The sequence below is a fragment of the Protomyctophum bolini genome (genome assembly GCF_963924005.1).
Source record: "Protomyctophum bolini genome assembly, chromosome: 17".
In the NCBI taxonomy this organism is placed as follows: Eukaryota; Metazoa; Chordata; class Actinopteri; order Myctophiformes; family Myctophidae; genus Protomyctophum; species Protomyctophum bolini.
In genome coordinates, this window is record NC_137878.1 from 775058 (window position 1) to 792745 (window position 17688).

The window sequence follows — 17688 nt, forward strand, 5'->3', positions numbered from 1 at the left end:
TCTAAAGAGTCCAAGAGGCTTTTCAGGTTTGGGAGGAATTGATTAACACCGTAGTTTGGAGGTCTGTACACAGCAGCAATCAGTGCATTCACTGGGGCTTCAACTTTGACAACCACAAACTCCAGGTCAGTTACATTATGTATGTACGGCTTCTCACGGGCTTGAATGTTGTTTTTCACATATACAGCAACTCCACCCCCGTTACTGTTGGCCATGCAAGAATTGTTAGTGTAGGAAACGTTTCTGTTTCGCTTGAACATACTGTAGCCATCCAAATGGAGACTCTCAGCAACAAATGATCCATGCAGGTGAGTTTCCGTGAGACACAACACATCTGCTAGACCCAGCTCATGATGACTCTTTATGTCACTGATATGAGGTGCCAGTCCTTCTGTGTTGTGATGGATGATGGTGAGAGTGTCAGGCGTGTTCAGTGTTTGCGTGCTGTGAGCAAGTGGCATTATGTCCTCAAAGCTGAGTTGGGTCATGCTCTCGAGGCCTGCAGTGATTTCAGGGTTGGCATAGATTTTAGTCTCATCCATATCAATGATGTGCATTCCACTGAGAGAGGTTACTCTGCTGAGAGCTACGTAAGCCATACCGGGTTGAAAAATCTTTTTTAGGGACACTACAGCAGTAGAGGTTGTCATGCCTTGCACTTTGTGTATTGTACAGGCAAATGCGAGCTTCATGGGAAACTGTCTGCGTACTACGTGCTTCAGCTTTTCCTCTATCCTCTCGATGTACACAACATTATCAGGTCCTCCGCGTGTTTTATGACGGTGCCTCTGTCCTGCATTTGTATTGTCCAGCTCAAGCCCAAGCATCTTTGTATATATAGCACCATCTTTTTCACAGGTAACTATTCGGGCAATTTTACCAAATGTGCCGTTCACAAGTCCATCGTCCACATCAATGTTTCTGGTGATCATAACGCGAGCACCCACAGCAACTTGTAGTGTGTCTGGTAAGTCGTTCTTGGTTCCACGACATGGTTTTGCTTGTCTGGCCATTCTTCCTGATGATCTGTCCTTTCTATAGTCATCTGCATCAATGTTTGTGACATCAGAATGAAGCAGCGCTAACGTTTTTGCGTTGTGTTCATTGACCTCCTTATTAGTAGGAAAGATGTGAAGTACATCATTTGGGCAAAGTGCTGGTTCGGTGATGGCTTGTGAAAGCATATCTCTGTCTTGTTCAGACAAGGTATCTGACTTTAGTTTCACACGGATCCTGTTCAACGTCTCAGCATAAGCGATGTCATCCTTCTGACGCATGATCTCTGTCAATGTGATCATCTGAAATTGGTCGCGCCAAAGGTCTATCTGACATGATTCATAGACACAGAGAGGTTTAGTCTGTGAAATTGGTGGAATCTGATGGAAGTCTCCAACAGCGAGTACTGACATTCCTCCAAAAGGGTTTTGACTTCCTTTGATTTGTTTTAGTCTGGCATCTACATAGGCAAAGAGATTCTTTGAGACCATGGACACTTCATCAATGACAATAATTTCAGCATTTGAAAGCTCTGCTCGCACTTCATCCAGTTTGTTGCCAAGTCCTGGGAATGGAAGTTGAATGGATCTTGGTAGCTTAAAGATGGAATGCAACGTTTTGCCTAAAATGTTGAAAGCTGCCGTACCGGTGAATGCGGTTAACAGAACAGTAGGCTGCGATATGTCAGTTTCCTCACGATTTCTCTCGAGCCTGGACAATATCTTGGATGCCTCTGAATAGATGCATTTGATTAGATGTGACTTCCCTGTTCCAGCACCACCATTTATATACCAGAAAAATGGCTCTGAGGGTAGATTACAAACACGCTTCATGCACCAGTCTCTAACTGTGTAGAATATGCATGCTTGCTTCTGGTTCAGACCTTGATACATTTGGCGTAATACTACAGGGTCTATCTGAAAGGTTTGTATCATCGGTGCAGCTGTTGTAGCTTCAGACTCAACGCTATAGTCTGGGACATCTTCTTGTTCATGTTGGTCATCCAAATGTTGTGTTTCGCGTTCTGCGATACATTCCAACCTCACCAGTTCAGATTCAGGAGCCAGATTACACCATTCATCTTGCATGGGCCCGTTCTGCTCATATTCGTCGATGGCACTCTGGATCTCTTCACTGTGTTTTTCATATTTATATTTGTTTTCCTTGACAATGAGAAATACTGGCTGGAGTTGGTTTGAACCAGGTAGCTGAACACAGGCGCTATGCAAGAAGGACTGGTATGTTTGAAAGTTGTCACTTTTCAGCTGCGACTCTGAGCGGTGTGGGAGGTACAGTTTGAGTAGTGTGCCAAAATATCCCTCAGGATTCTTTTCCTCTGAGACGTGGTAATATCTGATGATGGCAGGTTTCCCCTTTGTTCTTTTCTTCACAAATCCCATCTCATTAAGTAGAGGCACAACATCTTTAGCTGTGTATTTCTGCCTGCCATAGACAATATTGCAAGTGGAAGAAAAATCAGCCAAGCACATCACCTCAAAGTCTGGACGTTCAGGTCTAGCATGGTATTTTTCAATTAACCCCGTCATCCACACATCTTCTGAGTCTGGTATAGTGTTCTCCAAGCGTGATTGGGGATAACTCATTTTCAGTCTATTGTCATCTGTTGGTATGAAACGGATACTGCGTGAAGACCTCTTCATTTTTATACCACATACACGAGTTACACACTCCTGAGCGCTGACCTCTCTCATTTTGGTGTACGCCTGCATTACTTGCATCATTTCCCCACGTTCGTCTAGGTTGGCATTGTCTTGATTTGAGTTTTCAATCATTGTTTTGAGATACTGGCTCATCCCGTGCTCAGCTTTGGTGACGTAGGCTGTGATGTACATGATACACGAGTATGCATTCAGAATGTACTGGATATCAATATTGGCATCCCAGGCATCAAGAATATAAGGATTGTATGGGTTCACCATGCATTCCTTTGGATCACGTTTCAGTATAACCTTATTGGAGCTGGTCAGTGATTCGAGATATTTTGTATACTCTTCCATGCTTAAATTACATGCAGCCAGTAGCTGTGGTAAATCCAGAGATTCAGTTTGAGGGTCGTCAAGCAACTCAACCACTGGTTTAAGCTTCGTCTTAGCTGCACTGAACTGCTTAGGATCTGTAGGTCTCGTTATCATGGTCTCACTCGCAGGGGGTTTAGGAAATCCAAATCGGCAGCCAGGTTTGTTGTTTTTGCGACATGACTTGGAGTGATTTCTGCTGTGTGTCTGAAGCTCTTTAACCTTTCTGTATAGTTCTGGCTCAGTATTTGGGTCAGGCAACCGGGCTGTAACGTACTTGTCAATAAAATTGCACACAGTCTCATCAGAGTCCTCATCATACACGGGTGCACCCTCTATCCATAACAAACAGTGAACATGAGGTGAGCCACGACTCTGATACTCTAAACGATACCAGTAATCTACAAGCTTGCCAAGCGGCTGCGCGGCACTCAGAAACAGTTTGAATAATTCATCAACACGTTTATCAAACATGCGCATTGTTGTAACCGGATTGCTTCGTAATATTTCACACTTTGTTGCCCAGTCAAGTTCTTCAAAATTAACCTGTTCACCTTGTTGTTTCTTAATTGCTTCAATCACCTGAGGCCATCTCATCTCTGCAGCAGAAGCAGTACCAAACCAAGTCGGTTTTCCTAATTGTCTGATGGTAGCAAACAGATCTCTGGTTGTTTTCTCCCAATAGGCAGGGGTTCCTCTCAGTGGCTGCATGAATCTGATTGCCTCTTTGTTTCGCACCAGTTTTTGAACCTCGTGTTTGTCTTGCAGCATCCTGGAGGTTATTTTGCGTCCATCTCGTGTCTTAGGCTTTCCTTTACGCAGTTGTATTGACATACTGGAAGTAGCCAAATGTATTTCTGTTACGAATTGTGAAAAGAACAAATAATTTGTATCTCTGGCAAAACGACTATCTACAGAGGTAAGCCTTGATTTAAAATAACTGCTGGGTGTTAACCTAATGGGTCTTGCATCATCAAATGTGTTTACACTAGTGGGAAATTGCACTGGGAATGCCATAGACTCAAGCTTAGGTGTTCTGAAAAAGTTGACCGGCTTATTACCTTCAGCAGGCGCAATACAGTAAATTCCTTCACTGAACGATAATAGCTGGTCTGCAATGTCAATTGGCTGTAGACAAGATTCGAGGGCAATGCCACCAGTTGGCTGTTCACCCTCTTGTTCTGTATCGTTTGAGTGATCCTGTTGTTGATTGTCATTACGAGGCAGGATATCGATATGTTGTTCCTCACCAAGACTATCGTGTGGCTGATTCAGTGCATTTTGCTCACACCTGTCAATGTCCCTCAATGCATCATCATCATACTCATCATCTTCCATGATATCATCAATTTGATTGTCACCTTCTTCCTCGTCGTAAATTGTCGGGTCACACAATTCGGCCTCATCTCTGATAGTTATGTCCTTATACTCGGGGTGAATTTGTTTTAAAGTGTGCAATGCCTTTAAAATTTTAGACATAGTGACAGTCTGGAACAATTGATGTCCTTTGTAGTGCAATCGTCTCTTCAACTTTACTCTCATCACTTGAGAATCACTTCTAAGTCTGGGTAAAACATTGACAGTCGCCTCTACTTCAGATGGCACACATACTACATTACCGCATAGTGATCTCTGCTGGCCTTTGGGAAGAGGTATGATTTTAGCAAATGTTAGGTACTTGGATGAAATATGCCTCTCCAATATGTTAAGATCAGACAATTCAGGGGGGATTTCTACCAGCTCCAAATTATTAGCCATAGCAAGTGGTGGCATGTGCCCTCTCTTAAGATAGTCATGGCAGGTGGCACAGATCCATTCTTGCTTCCTCTCATTGGGTACTGTGCAATGTTGTGGTTCTCTGCATACATCATTGCAAACATGAACATATTTTCCTGTCAAGCAAGCAGACACCACATCTGGATTTTTTACGTAGTCTGTCCTATTGCAGTGTTTTACTCGATCTGGAAACAATGCTCTATGGCATACTGTGCAGACATTAGTGGGGCCATCTTGTATGCTTGTTCTAAAAGCAGATATGGCTTGTTGCATTACAATGTTACGTTGTTGTGCACGTAGTGCATCTTCTTGTCTGTATTGTTGTATTATTTTCCGTGTGCAACGCATCTTATGAAAGAGTCTATATGCTGCTTCACTGTGATATCTTTTATAAAAATAAGCATTACATTTCTGTAAATGAAGCCGTCTGAAATCTGGGTCATTTTTGTATCTGTGTTGATTGATTCGTTTCATGATTTCAATATGTCTGAGTCTAAATTCAAGATCATTTTTGTATTTGTGTTGAATGTGTTGTTTCTTTCTGAGTCTAAATTCAAGATCATTTTTGTATCTGTGTTGAATGTGTTGTTTCTTTCTGAGTCTAAATTCAAGATCATTTTTGTATCTGTGTTGAATGTGTTGTTTCTTTCTGAGTCTAAATTCAAGATCATTTTTGTATCTGTGTTGATTGATTCGTTTCATGATTTCAATATGTTTGATTCTAAATTCAAGATAATTTGTGTACTTGTGCTGACTGATTTGTTTCATTGTTTGCATATGTTTCATTTTAAATGCACTATCATTTGAAAAACGCTTGTTAATATACAACTTTTTTCTTAGTCTATACAATTCGCATTTAGCATACAAAGTCCTTTGTTTCAAGTTTTTGGTTTCCTTTCTCTGTACTGTTTTTTGTTGCTTTATGCCAGTTTTTGGTAATGCAAGTTTTTCACAAGTCCTCATATATTTTCGTCTTTTCCCTTTTTCCAATTTTAACATGTGTGCTATCTGGTCCTTGCTCATATTTGTGATTTTGAAAGATTGTCCAGTCACAAACTTACAGGAAGTCATACTTTGAGATGCTTCAGTGTGAGTTAAGTTGGTGTGTGGGGTTTTAAAATCTGCACTTGATAATTGATTGCAAGTGACATTACAATGTTTATGATCAACAGCAGACGTTATGTCAACCTCCGGTTCAGTCATAGGTGATAATAAAGCACTGTCATCAGTACACTCAATATTGCCGGTGTGAAAATACTGTTCTGCAATCCCATCAGACATTTCTGACAATGAATGTTTAGCCTGCCTGTTTGTGCTGTAGACATCTGTGTTTGATGTTGTTGGAATTTCTATTCCAGAGTCTGCAATAGTAACATGACTGTTATCCAGGTTGTCACTGTGAAATCCTACAGGAATGAGTTCATACATGCATGTTGGTAACGTCTCAAACACCAGTTGGCACTCAATAATCCTCTTAATCATATCTTTCAACTTTGTGAATGTAAGCATTACAGCAGTGCCTAAGTGTTGATAATAATATTGACATGGTAATCCATCAGGACTTCTAGAGTGTGGGTCAAAGAAACCAAATTGTCCTGATCTGTTCCTGAACACAGCAATTACTAAACCACTCATTACCAGCAATGCATAGTTCACGTCTTTTAGCAAACAGCTAAGTCCTGCTTCTAGATTTAGGCACTTTTCTGCATAATGAGATGGAGGGTCTCCAAAGGTTCCATACTGGGAAAGATCATGATGCTTTGTTACATGGTAGTCATGGTCGCGGGCAGACACTTTGTCCGGTAAATCATCTATAGCTAGATGATCATGAGCAATTTTATTCTTTATTTTAGGTAAAGATGCACCATCTTCACCTTCGTGAGCTTGTAGATCGGCTGTTTTTCTGACTTTCGCATCTAACTGACGCTTGACCTCTGTGTACATGGTGTCGCCCTTTTGCAATACAAGGTCCAGGTTTGCTGCTGTAATGTGTTCTTCCTCATGAAGGAATGCCAGAAATGTTAGAGAACTACAGGCACACTGCTTATTCCTGGAAAAGACATGGTATTTAGTGCTGTTTTGACTATGAGATGCTGCAACACTTGTCTCATCAGAATGGCCTTTGTGTTGAATACGGTTAGATGTCCTTGGTACATGTCTAACTTTAGGCACATGTTTGACAGCATCAGTGGAAGACATATTCTGTAATGGTGTTTTATTGCTGTGGGGTGCACATTGTATTTGTTGACCTGCTGTGACATTGTCAGAAACATGCTCTTTAACCCAGTGTGTTGTTGTTGGAATTTCTATTCCAGCTCGTGGTGACAGGTCGATGGAGTCGGCAATAGTAACATCACTGTTGACCAGGTTGTCACTGTGAAATCCTACAGGCATGAGTTCATACATGCATGTTGGTAACGTCTCAAACATCAGGTGGCACACAATAATCCTGTTAATCATATCTTTCAATGTTGTGAATGTAATCATTACAGCAGTGCCTAAGTGTTGAGTATCTTCATTATATGGTAATCCATCAGGCCTTCTAGAGTGTGGGTCAAAGAAACCAAATTTTCCTGATCTGTTCCTGAACACAGCAATTACTAAACCACTCATTACCAGCAATGCATAGTTCACCTCTGTTAACAAACAGCTAAGTCCTGCTTCTAGATCTAGGTACTCTTCTGCATAATTAGATGGAGGGTCTCCGAATGTACCGTACCGGCGAACATGCTGTGTTACGTGGTAGTCATGGTTGAAGGCAGAAACTTTTCCCGGCAGTTCATCTGTAGCTAGATGAGTATGAGCAATTTTATTCTTTGTAGGTAACTGTTCCCCTTCGTGAGCTTGTAGATCGGCTGTTTTTCTGACTTCTGCATCCAACTGCTGCTTGACCTCTGTGTACATGGTGTCGCCCTTTTGCAATACAAGGTCCAGGTTTTCTGCTGTAATGTGTTCTTTCTCATGAAGGAATGCCAGAAATGTTATAGAACTACAGGCACATTGCTTATTCCTGGAAAATGTACGGTATGTAATGCTGTTTTGACTATGGGATGCTGCAACACATGTCTCATCAGATTGGCCTTTGTGTTGAATACGGTTAGATGTCCCTGGCACATGTCTAACTTTAGACACCTGTTTGACAGCATCAGTGGAAGACATCTTCTGTAATGGTGTTTTACTGCTGTGGGGAGCACATTGTATTTGTTGACCTGCTGTCACGATTGTATCCTTAACACAGTATGTGATGTTGTCAGAAAAACGCTCCTTAAACTCCTGCTCACCCATGGGTCCTACACGCTTTTTAAGATAATGTGTCAAATTCTTAGATAAACAGTCTTTATGGCAATGCACTTTAGCATCCTTCTGCTCGCTCATAGGTGATACAGCACTGTCATCAATACACTTGCTTGTTTGATATTCTGTACAATGTCCTACAATCACATCAGACATTTCTGACAATGAATGTTTAGCCTGCCTGTTTGCATGGTGTGTGCTGTAGACATCTGTGTTTGATGTTGTTGGAATTTCTATTCCAGCTCGTGGTGACAGGTCAATGGAGTCGGCAATAGTGACATCACTGTTATCCACGTCGTCACTGTGAAATCCTACAGGCATGAGTTCATACATGCATGTTGGTAACGTCTTAAACAACAGTTGGCACTCAATAATCCTGTCAATCATATCTTTCAATGTTGTGAATGTAATCATTACAGCAGTGCCTAAGTGTTGAGTATCTTCATTATATGGTAATCCATCAGGCCTTCTAGAGTGTGGGTCAAAGAAACCAAATTTTCCTGATCTGTTCCTGAACACAGCAATTACTAAACCAGTCATTACCAGCAATGCATAGTTCACCTCTGTTAACAAACAGCTAAGTCCTGCTTCTAGATCTAGGTACTCTTCTGCATAATTAGATGGAGGATCTCCGAATGAACCGTACTGGGAAAGATCATGATGCTTTGTTACATGGTAGTCATGGTCGCGGGCAGACACTTTGTCCGGTAGTTCATCTGTAGCTAGATGAGTATAATCAATTTTTTTCTTTGTTTTAGGTAACTGTCCCCCTTCGTGAGCTTGTAGATCGGCTGTTTTTTTTACTTTTGCATCTAACTGACACTTGACCTTTGTGTACATGCTGTCGCCCTTTTGCAATACAAGGTCCAGGTTTGCTGCTGTAATGTGTTCTTCCTCATGAAGGAATGCCAGAAATGTTAGAGAACTACAGGCACACTGCTTATTCCTGGAAAATACATCGTATTTAGTGCTGTTTTGACTATGGGATGCTTTAACTCTCGTCTCGTCAGATTGGCCTTTGTGTTGAATATGAGATGTCCCTGACAGATGTCCAACTTCACTGTGACTAACCTGTTTTACAGCATCAGTGTAGTACATTGGTTTCACATCATTGCAGCTGTGGGGAACATGCATTTGTTGACCAGGTATCACATCGTCAGATAATTTCAACTTGGACCAGTGTTGTTTTTTAGCTTGACTTTTTTTCCCTTTCCTCGGCATGGTAACGTTTGGTTCTTGTAGGCTATTTGTCACACTGGTAAACCTTAAATATTGCGTATAAGTTTGTGCTTTGCAATGTTTTTATGGTAACTTAATAGGGACTACGATATTCACAAATATCTTCAGAGAATGTAGTGATTGATACAGTAGGCTACAGTTCACTAGCAACTTGTTCTATAGACACCCAGAAAATTATGAAACAATTGTAATATAGGACCAGACGTCAACTGTAGTTTCACAGAATTCTAGGTAATATACCAGATGTGAGCTACTGAAAACCACAATGCAATCTCAATCACTGAGGGACATTCACTATAGTACCAAACAGAAGCAAGTGATTTGTCACACGTCCACTTGTATTATCTCACTTTCTAAACAATGTAGGCTACAACAGTATTAATAAGCAGTTTAGTTTAAAGAACTGTTCAAAAGAGGAAATGTGGTCAAGTTTGCAATTAATTTAAAAAAACGGGCTGCATTTAATGCAATACAGGCAATGTTAGACTAAACGATTAGTGCACCAAACAAATACCAGTCATTCATTAAATCAGTGTATCTATAAGGCAGTATAGACAGTTAATATAGATATGAACACTACCTTTGTAGATTTAGTATTTGATCAAAGATTAAACTAAATGTATAGGAATGTGGAAATGACCGTTTTGTTTTGAACCAATGAAATGTTTCTCAAATGTTAGCACAAGCAACAAACCTTCAAGTAGTGCTGATTAAATATTCAGTGATAGCTTAACAATATAGTGATGGATTAGGAAAATTATCTTGGTAATGTATACACTTAATATAGCAGTTGGGCTACTTCAGTTGATGGACCGCTGTTCAATAGAGTGATCACAGACAGGTCCACTTGTCAGAGCTGCAAATAGTTTAACTATCAAACAGAATTCTAAACAAGCCTATTGAACTACCATACATTTATTTTTACTCAAGTATATTTTACTATACAATGTATAAAGAAGCTGAACAATAAAGAGAGGTTGGCCTTGCTAGGAGTATATACTGTACTAATGTTAAGAGTATTTCTAAACAGTTTGTGAAATGTGTTTGCTTTGATGATCCTGGTCCAGTACGTAGTCCGGTCCTGGTTCAGTATGTAGAGTGCAGACACCAAGCTGATCGAGTTGAGGCTGCGTTCGGATCCAGATAGTGGATAGCCAGAAACAAATAATTTCAAAAATGAATGTATACGGAATGTAAAAACTATCACTCAGGAATGTGGAAATGGTGTTTAGGTGGATGGATGTTTAACCAAAACAAAAGGTGAATAAACAAAGATGGCTCAAAGGTGTGGCAATACAAATGTCTCAAAAAGCTGTATCCAAGGTTTCAAGGTTTCATATCAGGGTTGCATCAAAAGTTGTATCAAGTTTCATATCAGGGTTGCATCAAGTTGCGTTTCAGGGTTGCATCAAAACTTGTATCAAGTTGCGTTTCAGGGGTTGCTTAAGGGAGCAGAGCAAGATCTCTCAGAGTTGCTCCCAACTCTGAGACTTCTCTGAGCGAGATAGAGAAAAGGTAGAGACAAAAGACAGAGAGGCAGCAGGGAGATAGAAGGGTTTGGGGTGTTGGATTAAGAGAAAAACTGTATCCAAGGTTTCATATCAGGGTTGTATCAGGTTTCATATCAGGGTTGCATCAAAACTTGTATCAAGTTGCGTTTCAGGGTTGCGTATAAGGGGTTGCTTAAGGGAGCAGAGCAAGATCTCTCAGAGTTGCTCCCAACTCTGAGACTTCTCTGGGCGAGATAGAGAAAAGGTAGAGACAAAAGACAGAGAGGCAGCAGGGAGATAGAGGGGTTTGGGGTGTTGGATTAAGATAAAAACAGGATCCACTGGAACCCAGGGTTCACTGCGCAAGGTTTACCTGAAAGAAAGAATATTCATAGTCACATTTATACAAGTATATCAGTAACATAAATGCATAATGTTGCTGTCGGGAAGAAACCTTGTGTTGTTTGCTAAAGCAACTAACTCCACCTCTCATGGAATATATAAAGTTACAACACAAACTGCGCTAGCATAAACAGTTTACAAAATCTCATTGCTTATACATCTTTCTTTGAGATTTACAATAAAAAATCCGATCTTTTGAAAATCATGAGATTGGAGCAGATTTCCGATCACCTGATCAGGTCAACCCTAGTTATTACAATGTTTATTTGCAGCAATTTGGCTAGCTGTTCTGAATCTTCCCCACAGGATTAATAAGCCTTATGTAGTCAGTTACTGTACTGTATAGAATATGCAATTGCTAATTACATCAACCATAGTATTCAATATTTAAAGTATAATGTGTGTTCCATCGTACAACAGTGGTGTGTGCTGCAAATAGCAGTTCTACAAGCTCAGAATGTGGCCATTTGGTCAAAGGGTCCCTAACCAAAACATCTGCCCCTCCACCATAAACATAAGTATGTTTTTAAGCTATAAAGCTACAAATTCACAAGTCACGTTGTGAGCTTGTCGGTCTGCTATTTTTGCTAATCATACAGGGCTTAAAGGCCTATTCATAGTGTGGATTTTCGGTGGCGAGGTGACCACCGGAGCTGAAATAGCGTGGAGCGGTGGCGAGTAAAAACAGAGAGTAGGGCTGAGGCGGTGGCCGTGGTATGCTCTTCACCGCGGCTCAGTGACGTCATGTTGTAGTTCGGTGGTCACCTCACCACTGAAAGTCCATACTAGGAATAACGCCTAAGTGGTTACTATGTGTCAAAATGTGTGTGTGTGTGTGTGTGTGTGTGTGTGTGACATCACTTCTTGCATCTATATTCAACTTGAATACAAATATTGTGTAAAAACATCATCAGTGTTGATAACTAATACTTACTCAAGTGTAGGTCAACAGCAACCAGCTAAGTCTGCAGAATGAAAAGGAGAAAATCAGCAATTACTTAATTGTTCAAAGAATATTTTTCTTTTGTGTTGTTAACCCATTGAGATCTGGCACCAGATTCTACAATATGTCTTCCAAAACCTTATCAGTGGTTCTCAAACCATTTCATGTCAAGGACCCCGAGAATTATCTGTATTTTGCCACAGACCCCATCTGAAAATATGTTGTAGCAGGGACCCCCCCAGAAGCAAAGATTTGAGTTAAAGAAAACAAGCTACAAGCTCGTAGCGCAGCACTCAGAGCATGTAGATCTGCCATTTTTCAGGTAAAGTTTATAGTCATGGTTAAAAGCTATAGGGTGTACAAAGAGGCTCTACGCACACCAAAGTCCTTGTGGCGGTGCCGTCGCACGGGAGAAAACTGTATAGGAGATCTTGAATGAACAAGAAGGTGGCCGCACACACCAATAGCCAGAGTACCAATATTTATTCGGACAGCAGGTAAGACAAATATCCAACGTTTCGGCGGTTAAGCCTTCATCAGGGGGAAAAAAAAGCTATAGGGTGACAGAGATGTGTCCTCAGGTCTAAATGGGTTAATCATTTCCTGCTAAATGAGTAAAGTTCAATGCACACTGCTGCATATTTCTAACTAAATGGCTTACATTGTAACAGCTTGCATTGAATCAATCTGCTCCAATTTAAACACTTCACACAGTTTCAACCTATCGTTCAATTGGCCATCACTAACCCATTGCTATCCTCTGCGACAAAGTGGGTAGGCAGGAATGGTGTCATCTTATGAGTATTAGTGATGAACACTTAAAGCTAGGTTGACAGTTATTAAAGTAATTTAAGGCAGTGGTTCTCAAAGTGGGGTCTGGGTTGCGGAAACCCCCAGGGTTCCTTGAGGGGGTTCCCAGCAAAATAAAAATGTAAGCACTTCAACAGACTTTGGCCATTTGAAAATGGCAAATGAGCATGCAGGTCTGTTTAAAAAGAAAATTGTGTTCCTGGCACATATTTTCATACTTTTTTTGGGGCCCTTGAAATCAAAAAGTTTGAAAATCACTGACTTTTTTTTATATATATCTTTTATCCCACGATTTTGTAACCCATTTTTCACCCCTGTGTCAATCATCTAATGTGATCCTGGGCTCTACACACCCTCCGCCAACCTGGGGAGAGCAACGGACTTAACTCATGCTTCCTTCATGCTTTTGTGTCCAAGTTGCTCCTTTACACCTGACAGGGGGGAGTTTCCCTGGTTGGACATAGCGCGTGGAAGGAACACGTTATTCCAACCAGTTCCTTTCCCCTCCATCAGGCGCCCCGGCTGGCCAGGGGGAGGCAGTTTAGAGACCAGGATTACTGCATGTTTTTGTGAGGGTACCTACCCTAGGGGACACGGGGAGAACATGCAAACTCCACACAGAAAGGCCCTTTCGCCAACCCCGCCTCGGGTATGGGCACTGATGACGTGGAGGAGGAAACACGCCGCCAGCACCCACAGCGCCCCGAGCGGGAATCGAACCCAGGACCTTCTAGCTGTGAGGCGACAGCACTACCAACTGTGCCTCCGTGCCCCCACTGACCTTATTACTTAATATCCTAAAATACTAAAACGTCAACCACATTAAATCAGTAAGGCGCTGATTTCACGTTTACATTAAATATGGTTTGTATTCAATCCACTGGGAGAAAAAAGTATTGCACCTGTACTACCTGCATGATGCATGTGAATAAAACCTGTAAACCTCAGTAGATTTGTGATATCAGCTGGTAAATAACATAATGGTAATAATAATGGTAAATTGAATGTCACCCATTCACATCCCACATTGTGAGCTTGTAGATATATTTTCAGTGATTGACGATGCATACATCTGGGTTAAATCGTGAGGATTGTACAGTACGCAATGGCATTCCAATACAGTTTAGCGTTCAATGATTCTCAACCTTTTTAACTTCATGGAACCCCCAGTTTGATATGCATTATGCCACAGAGCCCCATTTGATCCAAATTAATCTATATCTCTGGGATCCCAATCTTCACTGTAAAATGCTGTGTCAATGTATCGCCCTGTGTGAAGTGTGGAAGAGAATGCAAATCGCACATATGTCTATTACATAGGTCTATCACAGGCAACGGGAGGCGATATTGGCAAGCTTTCCCCGAGATTCCAGTGATGTTTGGTATCTGCAAATATTAAGCTGATACAGTTAATACTTACTCAGAAGGTAGGGTGGTGTCGTTTGATCTGCAGATTGAAGGAGATAGAGGAAATTATTCAGTTTGTAGTTGCTATACATGCAGAATTTGTATTAATTCATTTCCATTATTTTCTTTTTTAACCCATTGTGGCGGGAACTTTTGGTGTTGGCATTATGTTATGCTTTAGCTATTGAAAAATAGCAGATCTACAAGCTCATAGTGCGCCACCGAGTGGCGCGCTACGAGCTTGTAGGTCTGCTATTTTTGAAAAACCACTGACATAGAAACATAGCTTTTTCAGAAAACTGTCAGGATGTAGAAGACATTTTTTTAATCTAATGTCAGGTCAAAATGGGTTAATAAGAATTTGAAGGTCTTCAAAAACCGTAGGTTAGGTTTTAGAAGGCATTTTTAATTCAACAGTATAGAATACACTGTCTGATAACAAATAAAAGGCTAAACTTAAATGACCAAATCAGCAACATTTTCTGTGTGTTGCAAGTTTGTAGATCTGCTATTTTTACAATACTAATAATAACATTAGGCAGCAGGGGGGCCACAGCGTTCTACAGGGAGGGAGGAATAATGTGATGTTGGGTCACCAATTCACGTTTCAAGTTTTCACAATCTCCTACTGCACCTGTTGCATATTTGAAACACCTCATCAACACTCAAGTGACGTTAGATTTGTCTGTGAGCAGACAGTGGTAACAGTGCATCCCATGGAGAGTAGATTGACATTCAAGGGACCCTAAGGTACCGACCTCCCAAGTACAGAACAGGTAACCGAACTGGAAAATAAACTACACAACATGCCCATTTATCTATACTTACTCAGATGTAGGCAGGATAGTAATTTCATCTGCAAAATGAAGGAGATCAAAATAAGCAATTAATCAGTTGTTTATTTCCAATATAAAAAACACTGTTGAAAGTAAAAAGTCTATATTGCTACAGTACCAAAGTAAAAAGTACTCAATTGTTTAAAATTAGCCAATCTACAAGCTCACAACTCACCGTGATGCAAAGGAGGGGGGGGAGAGAGAGAGAGAGAGAGAGAGAGAGAGAGACAGAGTTTAGATAAAACCATGACATACAAGGTGCTATGACAAATGTACAAGATGTCATGGTCCCCAAATTGACACTAATTGACCCCCAGTTGAAAAGATACAGGGACCCTGGACCATAAGAACCCGTTTAATTTCAAGGACCCCCAGTTTGACATGCATATTAACTACATTTAATGTCATTTCTATCTCTGGGACCCCCAATTCATATAAAAGGATTGTAAGACTCATAGTTACAGACCCATAAGGGTCCATTTGGTTCCTAACTATCATTTAGCTGGGGACCCCCTTCAACTCAAGGACCTCTAGGGGTCCACGGACCCCACTTTGGGAACCACTGCTATAGCTGTTCGGAGTTTGGTAGATTAAGCCCTCCGAAGGGCTAAGAACAGGCAGCACACATGGGCATGACTCGTGTTAGTCAATTTATTGATATGAAAGACCACAGGTCATAAACCTGGAAGAAAGAATAAAATAAAAATGGCATTACCATAACATTCGTTCGAATATAATGCAACAATTAACAAATAAGCATCACAGTATGTTATTGTAATTGACTCTCACAAAATATAATATAGCTGTACATTCTCCCAGAATATACCTGCTGAATATACTTGTAACATAATCTTACAGCTCCTCTCATTACTGATACAAAAGTGCAATATAAAGAAAACCAGCATCATGCATACATTCCCTATATACACACAAGTAGCCTACATATAACCAAACCACATATGTACTGCGCATACACTAAATGTGTATATAAAGCAGCACAGTAAAGCAGCACAGTAAACTCTGTTAATACAGCGAGCTGGATACAATAAGTATATAAACTATAAACTGCATTTCCCAGAATGCAATTCCCAAAGTGCCTTGCGCAGATCGCACGCAGCACGCACGCACTATGCCAGCCGGCCGGCACGATACTAAAACATTACCATGGCAACAGAGTCCGTAAGTTAATATACTGACGTGACACTATATGGACGTGCAAACACCACACAATAACACAGGACTTCTCCACCACGCTACAGTCCGCTAAGCGTCCCGACAGAGCAACCTGTCAAAACAGCCAACGCTGGCCACAGCTAAACACTAGCATTGCTACATAAACATTGCACCCCGTGCGCCGCTCGCTCGCTCAATACTTGCGGTATACCAACGCGGACACAACGTGACAATACTACTGCACAAAATGCTACCAGTAGCCCATAGCAAACATTATACATTTCACACACTACAGTTCAAATCTAACTTACCAACGGGCTGTGTGCTCCTGATGACATATCAGAATGTAATGAGTGAAAAAAACACTGCTAGCAAAAGGCTACTGTGTTAGCTATTAGTTAATGACATGAAAACTTCTTCACAGATTAAAACCCGTTTAGTACAATTAATTTATAGACATGTATGACTCAACGTCATAACAGTCAGCAACACGCAGTGTTTGTGTGTTCCTCTTATGACGGCGGGGCCGCGGGGAGCTAATTAGCCTGGTAGCTAATTGTTAGCAAAATAAACTCAAAATAAATAGCATGACAAATGAGAGCAAAAACGGACCTAAAACAACGGGACAAAGACAAGTAATGGTTTCGGGTCTGTTGTTTAACAAAGTAACGAACTGGGACAAACGCAATGTGTTCATTTAGGTGATAAATTAATATAATATGTACTGTACACAACAGAGCTGGGACGTTACTTACCAGTGGCAGTTTTCCAAACAGGAAGTGGTGTGGTGTTGCAGTAAAAGCGGTCCGCATGTGCTTGCAAAACGTTCCGTCTCTGACATTTGCATGAAGACATGACAAATTGACTTATTGTTATTATTTGATAACCCAGCACTTACTACTGTAGGCTACTGTAGGCTACTACTAATAATAATAATTATTATTATTATAATTATAATTCATAACATTATAATCAGAACATTTGTACAAATATACAATTATATGAAAAAATCACACTTGTGCGCCGATTTTTGGGGGTAGTCCGTCCCTTGTGTCATTGGACAGTAAAATAAGCAATATGTTCTCATGAGTCTGAAACTAAAACTGACTGATGGCAGATTAAAAGATAATTCATTATGATAGTGGAATTATCATTACTTGTCAAATGTTCGTCTTGAACCATTGGCCCCCCACATAAGCCCTTATTGCCCCCCCCACACAAGCCCTAATTGGCCCCCACACAAGCTTGTATTGGCCCCCCACATCACATGCCCCCTTAGTTATGTG

The 17688-nt window shown here is 40.9% G+C and overlaps 1 long non-coding RNA gene across 2 annotated transcripts; it reads right to left on the reverse strand.

The window, feature by feature from the left end:
* Positions 1 to 9778: 9778 nt before the first annotated feature.
* LOC308332332 lies at positions 9779 to 17173 on the reverse strand. Of its 2 annotated transcripts, none has more exons than XR_013965698.1 (3): positions 17158 to 17173; positions 12168 to 12192; positions 9779 to 11204 (listed from the first exon to the last, which is right to left on the reverse strand). It is a non-coding gene; the product is annotated as an uncharacterized lncRNA (long non-coding RNA). The 2 variants fall into 2 exon arrangements; XR_013965699.1 differs by lacking the exon at positions 17158 to 17173 and adding an exon at positions 14407 to 14520 and having other exon boundaries at positions 12168 to 12198.
* Positions 17174 to 17688: the final 515 nt, after the last annotated feature.